General features: G+C 39.6%; 1 protein-coding gene and 1 pseudogene across 3 annotated transcripts in view; both read right to left on the bottom strand.

Moving 5' to 3' along the window:
* Nucleotides 1–10356, bottom strand: part of PLGRKT (plasminogen receptor, C-terminal lysine transmembrane protein) — a 267718-nt gene that overhangs the window by 58068 nt on the left and 199294 nt on the right. The window lies entirely within an intron of this gene.
* On the bottom strand, nucleotides 9052–9697 carry LOC105508483 (annotated as a pseudogene).

The raw sequence follows: 10356 nt of genomic DNA, 5'->3' as shown, positions 1-10356 counted from the left end.
GCATAGGTGAAGTGGGACCTGGAGAAATTTTTACCTTTAAAAACCCTAGAAACCAAGCATATAAGATGATAAAATGATTGCTTTTAAAATAACAAAATAATATTTTGACTTTAAAACTTTATTTTTAAAAGCATTTTTTCTAATGCTATTGCTGGCCTTAATTGTACCTATTCATTTTTCTATTTGTGACTGAAATAAGCATTTAAGGCAATCATTTTGAAGTATAAAAGTTTATGCTTCATTACACAATCTGTGCAATCAACCTCACTATAAACTCAAGACATAGAAATTAACAGAAGTAGGTGGGCACGGTGGCTCATGCCTGTAATCCCAGCATTTTGGGAGGCTGAGTCAAGTGGATCACTTGAGGTCAGGAGTTTAAGACCAGCCTAGGCAACACAACATGGTGACCCACAACCCCATCTCTACTAAAAAAATAAAATAAAAAAATAAAAATAAAAAAATTAGACAACATGCTCACTTGAACCCAGGAGGCAGAGGCAGTGGGCCAAGATCGTGCCACCACACATCAGCCTGGGTGACAGAGCGAGACTCTGTCTCAAAAAAAAAAGAAATTAACAGAAGTCACCAAAATCATGGTGAAATCATAATTAAGGCAATAAGCAGTTTAAGCAGGCAGGGTTGGGAAAATTATGTTTTAGAGTTTGCTTCTCTATAAAAATGAATTTGTTCATACTGAAACTTTGTCTAACACTATTGTCTGTTGCATAGCTCTTGGAATAAGGCAGATCCACAGTAGAAAATTAAAATGGTTCACCTCTAGTACAGGTTTATGGCCTGTACCACAGAGACAGATTAGACATGGCATCAATATATCAAATAAGCGTTCACAAATGAACAATAAAATTTTGTCTCCATTTTTTAAAGCATAGCCTTTTACCTTGAGACCAATATACAACACTCTAGATGAAATAAATCAGCATTATTTACTTCAGCTTGATATAATATTGCTAATTGTTAAACGGCTAAAGAAAATGGGTATTTGTATGACAATATTTAGCTTAACTTACTCTCTGGTTATGTATATAATGAAACTAGAGATGAAAGAAAGAAAGAAACTAGATGATGAAAGAATGGAATAGTCATCATAAGCAACTAAAAGAAAGCAGGTAAGAAAAGAAGGAAATGGGTCGGTTGTGGTGGCTCACGCCTGTAATCCCAGCACTTTGGGAGGCCAAGGTAGGCAGATCACCTGAGGTCGGGAGTTTGAGACCAGCCTGGCCAATATGGTGAAACCCCATCTCTACTAAAAATACAAAAATTAGCCGGGCCATGGTGGCATGCATCTATAATCCCAGCTACTCAGGAGGCTGAGGCAGGAGAATCACTTGAACCCAGAAGGCAGAGGTTGCAGTGAGCCAAAATTGTGCCACAGCACTGTAGCCTGGGAGACAGAGCAAGACCCTGTTTCCAAAAAAAAAAAACAACAACAACAACAACAAAGAAAGAAAAGAGGGACACATTATTGAGCATCTACTCTGCTACATGAACCAGTTCTTGGGTATCCTTCTCCCCATCTTAGAGATGAAGAAGCCAGACTCAGAGAGCCTGTGTCACTTATGCATGGTCACTGAACCAGTAAGTGATAGAGTCAGGTTCAAACACAGGTATGTGTGACTCCAAAGCCTGTGAACCTCCAAGTGCATACAAAGAAGAATGAATCCACAGCCCTCAGTAGCCATATCATGACATTAAGCCACTGCGAACACAGCCCCTTGCTGGCTAGGGAAGAAACCCAACTATAAGAATATATTTCTGGCCGGGCGCGGTGGCTCAAGCCTGTAATCCCAGCACTTTGGGAGGCCGAGACGGGCGGATCACGAGGTCAGGAGATCGAGACCATCCTGGCTAACACGGTGAAACCCCGTCTCTACTAAAAAAATACAAAAAATTAGCCAGGCGAGGTGGCGGGCGCCTGCAGTCCCAGCTACTAGGGAGGCTGAGGCGAGAGAATGGCGTAAACCCGGGAGGCGGAGCTTGCAGTGAGCTGAGATCCGGCCACTGCACTCCAGCCTGGGCGACAGAGCAAGACTCCGTCTCAAAAAAAGAAAAAAAAAAATATATATTTCTAATTACTGATAAGATATGACATTTTTAAATTTAACTTAAAATTTCAGTTTTTCATTGGTTTAGCCTACAGTTTATTTATAAGCTTCTGGAAGACATTAAAGTAGACTTAAACGAATGGAAAAACATTTCCTATTCTTGAATAAAATGACTCCATAGTTCTTCATAAATAAACTTACAAATTAATACAATCCCAATGAAACATGTCAACAGACTATTTTATACTTGGGCATGTTGATACTAAAATTTCTGTGGAAAATCAAACATGCAAGATTATCCAAGAAAACACTGAAAAAGAAAAACTACAATGGCATACTAGCCTCAACAAGCATTAAACTGTACTAAAAAGTGTCTGTAATTAAAACACTACAGCACTAGTACATGACTAGACAAACTGACCAATGAATTAGAGTGTCCAGAAATAAATGCAAGTACATACAGAGACTTAGTATGTGATAAAGGTAGTAGTATCTCAACTCACTGGGGGTAAAGATAGACTTCATAATAAGTGGTATAGGTACTGCAAGGTAGCCATCAGAAAAAGATAAAATTAGATCCCTATCTCATATCATATATGAGAATAAACCCCAAATGGATTTGGAATCTAAATGTCAATAAATGAGGCTATACAAATTGCTATGGTTTGAATGTGTCCTCCCAAAGTTCATGTGTGAGAAACTTAATCCTTTATCCTCATGAGTGAATAAATGCTGGCTCTGCACTCATGAATAAATTAATGTCCCTGACATGTAAGTAGGTTTGTTATCATGGCTTTGTTAATAAAACCAAGCTTTCTTGGGCTTGCTTGCTGTGTCTCACCATGTGATGCTTTCTGCCATGTCCTGATGCAGAAGGAAGGAGACTTCTCAGCCTCTAGAACCATGAGCTAAATCAATCTCTATTCTTTATAAATTACCCAGTCTGTATATTGGATTATAGCAACAGAAAATGAATGAAGACAAAGGTACCACAGGAAACAAGGATAACTGCGGTATAGGGAAAAGCTTTCTAAATCAAGAACCAAAATGTAGAGGCAATAAAATATTGATAACTTGATCACATAAAACTAAACTTTTTTTCATGGTGTAAAAAATTTTAAACCACCATAAACAAGTGACAAAGTCAGATAAAATATTAGGAAGATATATCCATAGACAAGAGGTCAATACTCCTAATATACAAAGAACCCTTGAGGAACAGTAGATAAAAGCCCAATAAACAGAAAATTCACAAAAAACAAGATGTATAAATGGCCCTCAAACATGAGAAAATGTTCAAACTCACTCATAATTAAAGAAAAGCAAATTAAAGCAAGACTGAGATACCACTTCTTGCCTGTCAGGCTGGCAAAAACTAAAAAGCAAGACAACACATTTTGTTGCTGAGACTTTGGGAAAATAGCCACTTTCAGATTGATAAACCCTTCTGAAGAGAAACGTAGCAATGTCTAACAAGTACTTGCCTTTAACTCAGCAATCTCAACTCTAAAAATCTACCCTGAAGATACACCTCCAACAATATAAAAATATGAAAGCACAAAGTTATTCATTGAAGCACTGTTTATAATAGCAAAATATTGGAAATAATCTAAGTACCTGGGGTGGGCAGAATAATGGGCCCTCAGAGAAGCCCATGTCTAATCCTCAGAACCTGTGAATCTATCTCCTTACATGGCAAAAAAGGACTTTGTAGGTGTGACTAAGCTCAGGATTTTGAGATGGGAAGAGAAGAGTATCCTGTATTATCCAGTCCCAGTGTAATCACAAGGGTCCTAAAAGTGGAAGATGGAGGCAAGAGAGTCAGAATTAGAGAGAAATGAAGATGCCATGCTGCTAGCTTAAATATGGAGGAAGGGCCCATGAGCCAAGGAATGCAGGCAGCCTCTAGAAACTAAAAAAGGCAAGGAAAGAGGTTTTCTCCTAGACCCTCCAGAAGAAATGCAGACCCCCTCACATCTTGATTTTTATCCATTGAGAACCATTTTAAACTTCTGGCCTTCAGAAATATAAGATAAAAAATTTTATGTTGTTTTAAATCACTAAGTTTGTGATCACCTGTTACAGCAATAGAAAACTAATACAGTGTACATACATTATTTGAATAAATTTTGATATAGCTACACAATAAAATTCTATGCAACCATTTTTTTAAATGATAAAGATCTCTATTAATTGATTTGGAGTGGTTTCCAGGATATACTGTTAAATGAAAAATGCAAAGTAAACAAGGTATCAATGATATGCTACCCTTCGCACATAAGAGAAGGGGGCATAAGGAAATACACATGTAGCTATTCACTGTACCAAATCAATGTAGGAAGGACAAACCAAAGATTTATCTTGGTTAAGAAATTAAACACCTATAGAGGAAGAATGGTAACAGGGTATTATAAAGAGGAGAGGGAATGGGAATGGGTTAATAGGGAGAAAGAGGAAGAACATTTCTTGAAGTGTATCTTTGTTTGTTTGTTTGTTTGTTTGTTTGTTTGTTTAAGACAGAGTCTTGCTCTGTCACCAGGCTGGAGTGCAATGGCGCCATCTCGGCTCACTGCAACCTCCACTTCCTGGGTTCAAGCGATTCTGCTGCCTCAGCCTCCCCAGGTAGCTAGGATTACAGGTGCCCGCCACCACACCCAACTAACTTTTGTATTTTTAGTAGAGACAGAGGTTTCACCATGTTGGCCAGGCTGGTCTCAAAGTCCTGACTTCAGGTGATCTGCCTACCTTGGCCTCCCAAAGTGCTGGGATTACAGGCATGAGCTACCACGAATGTATCTTTTTATATAGCTCTGACTATTAGAACCATAGCCATGTTTCATATACTCCTCAGCCCTATAATTAATTAAAATCAACCAGATGTGGAGAGAATACAAAGTATAACAAATAAATCCAACTGCATTACAAGTCAATAAACTAACACTGAAGGAGCCAGGAAAAACTAACACTGAAGGAGCCAGGAAAAACTAACCTTATTAACTTCTGAAAACAGTATTTTGACTGGATACTGTGAAGACAAAAAGAACATACAAATAATGTCCTCTAGTTATTGAATCTGTTTCTTACAGGGGTACATATGGGCAATTCTAAAACTATTTTATGTGTCTACTGGGATTGAAGTGAATATAGTGTAAAGTGTCTCAGTACCTGAGGAAAAACAACTTACAGATAAAGAAAAGGAAAGAGCTAGAATGAAATGTGTCACACTGGATTGGAATTAGAGGTGCCAATATGAACTTGTGGTTTAGAAAATATATACAGATAGGTAGATATAGAAATAAATATAGATGTGCATCTATGCGTGGGTTCATACACATACATGTCTTTGCTGAGAGAACCTAGGGACAATCATCATAACAGTGAGCAGCCCAGGTCTTGATTTCCAAATATCATTCTCTGACAAAAGGAATCAGGACTCCATGAAGAAGTCAATAATTCCAGGCCTGGAACAGGAACAATATAAGATGAGCCTGGCATATACTGTGATCACAGAAAAGAAGCAAGTACTCAAAAAAGGATGAGTTCTATTAAAATGATATAGGAAGCAAATGGAAGTTGGTCAAAGTCAAGGCTGAAACAATCTGAGCCACAAAATAAATAATGATGGCACTAGCTTATAAACCATAGAACAAAATGTCCATGAAAACATATTGATATAAATAACTGAATAAATAAACACACAAAGAAGGGATGGCTCTTCCAATTAACAAATACAGATGAAATGAAGTAAATAAAAAAAATCAGTATTAGGCAAACCTCAGAGTAATAATTGTTGCACGTAAGATCCCACCAATGAAAGATGAAATCAGTGGGCAAAAGTTCAAGAAGAAGCAGGATATTAACAAAGTCTCAAAGTATTTCCTCAAAGATATTTATCAATTAGAAAGAAAAAATAGTAACTTTACAGTGTATATAAACTTGATGGATACAACTTAACCAAGTGATCAAAGTTAACACCACTAGCAATAAGACATATCAACTTCATGTATCCTCTGATACAATGCAACAAGGAAGACACAAAAGCATTTTATGGTTTAAGAAAAATAAGCAAAAACATTCACAATCTCAGTCTAATCAGGAGAAAATATTGAACAAACCCAAAGTAAGAAATTCTACTGAATAAATGACCAGTATTTCTCAAAAGTACTTATCATAAAAGCCAAGGAAAGAAAGAATAACTGTCACAGATGGGAGGAGATTGAGAAGACACCAATTAAATGTAATGCAAGATCTTGGGTTTGATCCTGGAACAGAAAGGGGACTTTAGGAGAAAAACTGGTGAAATGAAAAAAAAAAAAAAAATCAGTGGTTTAAATAGTATTGTACCAATATTAATCTCCTGGTTTTGATCACTGTACAATTATTTTGTAAATTGTTAATATTAGAGAAAGCTGGATAAAGGATATACTTGAACTCTCCATGTTTTGCACCTTTTCTGCAAATCTAAAATTATTTCAAAATTAAACATTTTTTAAAAATACGGATTCACTTTTATTCTGAATATCATGAGTTTATTCAAGTCTAATAATACTTCAGATCGTTTTCCTTAATAGTCAACATTAAAGACACCTATGGGGGCTTTTTTCTCTCTCTAGAAATCCTCCTCCTCCTGCTGCCCTAAATTCTTCATCAACTTAAGGAACCAGGTAAAGTAGAAACAAGACATGTAGAAGTCTAAAGATTTTAATAGCAAGGTTACCTGAAGTTCTTTTGAAATATGGTACGGTGACTATGTGTCTATCTGTATACATATTTTCAAAATGTATAAAGAAGGCAAAAACAATTAAAGCTATCGGATCATTTTTAATCATTTTGCACCTGAAACCCTGCATATAGTAGGCATTTTGTGAATGCCTCACAGAATTAATAAATATTAAAGCAATCCACCCCCTTGCCCAAGCAATGAAGAACAAAAATTAACAAAAATTTGCTCTCTTCAGATTTATGAAAACAAAATTATAGCTTGGAGGAAAAAAAAAAAAAAGCTTTCTGATGGTTACTAGATTCATTGGTCTCACTTAAGTTTGTGAACAAATCTAAAAACTGTGTGTCTGCCCTGGAGAAGTGCCTGTCCTGGACCCATTGTTTGCATGGAAGGGCTAGGCAGCCAAGGATCAGCTTGGTGGCTTGACCTTTCTTTGCCATTTATCTACCTTTGTAGAAAAGTGCCTGTGGCTCTAATGACCTTTATTAACTGTTCTACTTTCACTTCTTACCATTTCTGGACATCAGAATATAGGAAATATTAAAAGTATTTTCATTAGCTCCCCTAAGTGACTGCAGACATATTAGTATCTGCTCCACATTTTAAGAGACTTGGTGGACATTTTTAGTAGGCTCTTTGAAAGTTAAATAATGCATAATAGTATTTGCATTTAGATACAGTCCTTCGTACTATAACTAAGCTAACTTATTTCCACTCATTCCAGCTTTGAAAGAGAAAGACACAGCAGGTTGCCACTCAAACTTTGAAGACCAGTAAAGGTCAAGATGCACTTTTCAAAGGGGCTGTGTGGGCAGAACCTGGTGAGCAGTTTCTTTATCTGAGCCAGTTAAAGACTTAGTATGTGACCCCTAATCTTTACTGTACAGTGTCTAGCTTCTGTATGCTCATGAAGAATGGACCTCATACCAAGACAGCTGGATATCCACATGCAAAAGAGTAAAGTTGGACCCTTTCTTCATACTATACATAGAAATTAACTCAAAATGGACCAAAGACCTAAATTTAAGAGCTACAACTAGAAAACTTTTAGAAAAAATACATAGGAGCAATCCTTATGAAGTTGGATTTGGCAATGGTTTCTCGGATATGACACCAAAAACAGCAAAAGAAAAATAAATTGGACTTCATAAAAATTGAAAATGTGTGTTTCAGTGGACACTGCCAACAGAAAAAAAAAAAAAAAAACCTGCAAATGGGAGAAAATATTTACAAAACTTATATCCAATAAAAATCTAGTATCCATAATATGTAAAGTACTTTTTTTTTCTCATGATTTCTCAGTTTATTGCTCCCCTATTGGGCTTTCTGTTTAATAAACACATAGAAGCTCTAATTACAAGTGAAGAAAATGAAGGTTCATGACAAAACACAACACAATGGAGACACTTGTTAAAACATTTTCTCAAAAAATAAAAACGACTCTCCATTTTGACTTATTTTGTTTTGGTGCCATTCAAAACGTATAAAAAGCCTTAGCGGCGGGCGCGGTGGCTCAAGCCTGTAATCCCAGCACTTTGGGAGGCCGAGACGGGTGGATCACGAGGTCAGGAGATCGAGACCATCCTGAGCTACACGGTGAAACCCCGTCTCTACTAAAAAAAATACAAAAAACTAGCCGGGCGAGATGGCGGGCGCCTGTAGTCCCAGCTACTCGGGAGGCTGAGGCAGGAGAATGGCGTAAACCCGGGAGGTGGAGCTTGCAGTGAGCCGAGATCGCGCCACTGCACTCCAGCCTGGGCGACAGAGCTAGCCTCCGTCTCCAAAAAAAAAAAAAAAAGCCTTAGCAACTAAATGAAGGCTGGGGTTCAAGGAAAAAAAAAAAGTAAAGAAGTCAGTACTGCATGTCTTAACTGAATTTTTACATGGATTTGCAGGTTTAATTCTCCTTGCATACATAGCATCTTTGTTTTAATCTAATGTATTTAGAGAAGATCACATTGTACGCACTTGTAGAGTTTAATGTCTAAGTAGAATATGTCGATCTCATAACATGATTTTGAAAAATCAGAAATTACTGTCCATTTAATACATGATTATGAGAATGCATACAATCATCTTCAAAGCTGTTGCCATCAATACTCAGAGCAATTCGCCTGGTATCTTGTTGGGACCTCACCTTCTGCCCTTCATGTCTGTCTTGGGGTAAATCAAGAGGCAAAACAGAGGCCAGTGCTCAGCACCAAATGGTCAGTGTCGCCCCTCATCTTCTCACTGGGATCTCCTCACCAACATGCTCAACCCCTAAGTTGGCACCCACAAGAGACTTCCCTGCAGCCCTCTCCAGCCACAAGATGTCACAGTGAAGTGCTTAGAAATGCAGGACATGTTATGGAGCACGATGCTGAGGGGGAAGACCAAGACCCAAGCCACCAAGATGACAGTGCACACCCCCAACCAGATGGAGCTTTCCACCACGCCCCGCCTATCCTTCTCCTCCTCTGCCGAGCCCTGGGGAGCCCGGCCTTGCCGAGGCTGCTGTCCAGCAGGGATGGTCACCACAGTGACGGACTTCTGCGGGCTCCTGGGCAGCAGGCAGTAGCTCATGTCTCCGGGCAGCAGCGCATGCTCCTTGGAGATGGGCAGGGGCAGCATGTAGCACGCATTGCTGGGAAGTCTGATGAAAACCAGAGTGTGCTCGGAAGTGTGTGGAATGGTGATGACAGCCAGGACCTTGGGGTTATCGAGGAGCTGCGACACGGAGAAGCCGGGGGGCAGCTTGGTGACACCACTGCACCAGGGTCATCACACCTCCTTCTGGCTGGTCATCTGCTGGAGGCACACTGAACAGCAGGTGTGCTTGCAATCCAGCAACTTGGGCCTTCGCTAGGGGCTGTAGTAATTAAAACAGATCTGACATTCTAGCAAAGTCCTGGGACAGTGTCTCCATGGTGGACCCCGAGCAGGAAGGGCAAGGCCAAGGGGAAGGGGAGAGAGCTGGTCTTCAGAGGCCGCCGCTTTGCGTCTTTCCAGTGCAGGTGATAGGGAGCTCACAGGCATCAACACTCACAGGTGTGCTCATTTTGTCAAAGGCCAGGGCGACCTCAGCGACAGGCACTCAGAGCCAGCAGCGGGGCACATCTTCTCTCAAAACACCCAGGAATACAAGGCCAGCAGCAATGGTAATTTTCAAAGACCATGGCTTCTGGAAACAGTGGTTCCCAAGGAAAACATTGCAGTATGATTATTTATCCTCCAAACTGAATATGTCACTGAGTCCCTTTCACCCCATTCTGCGTGATGACATCAAGTGGAAATGGTACGCGTTTGGGAGGCAAGAGCCAGGAAGCACAATTGAGACTGAGCTTTCTTCAGCGGAACTTTCTCCGTGGCGGGTTCAGGCGCTCCCTACAGAGGCTGCAGAGTCAGCATCGCGGAGCGGTCCTGGTGCTCCCGCCCAGCTCAGCCAGACACGCCCTAGGGCCAGCGGCCACCACGAGCCACAAAAAGGACACACAAAAGACTAGAACTGACCTTTCCCCAAAGCAGATACACAAATGGCCATTAAGCCCATGAAAACATATTCAATGTTATTAGCCATTATGGAAA

Source organism: Colobus angolensis, unplaced genomic scaffold, assembly GCF_000951035.1.
Source record: "Colobus angolensis palliatus isolate OR3802 unplaced genomic scaffold, Cang.pa_1.0 Scaffold162, whole genome shotgun sequence".
NCBI lineage: Eukaryota > Metazoa > Chordata > Mammalia > Primates > Cercopithecidae > Colobus > Colobus angolensis.
This window is presented reverse-complemented; position numbering and strand designations above follow the sequence as displayed.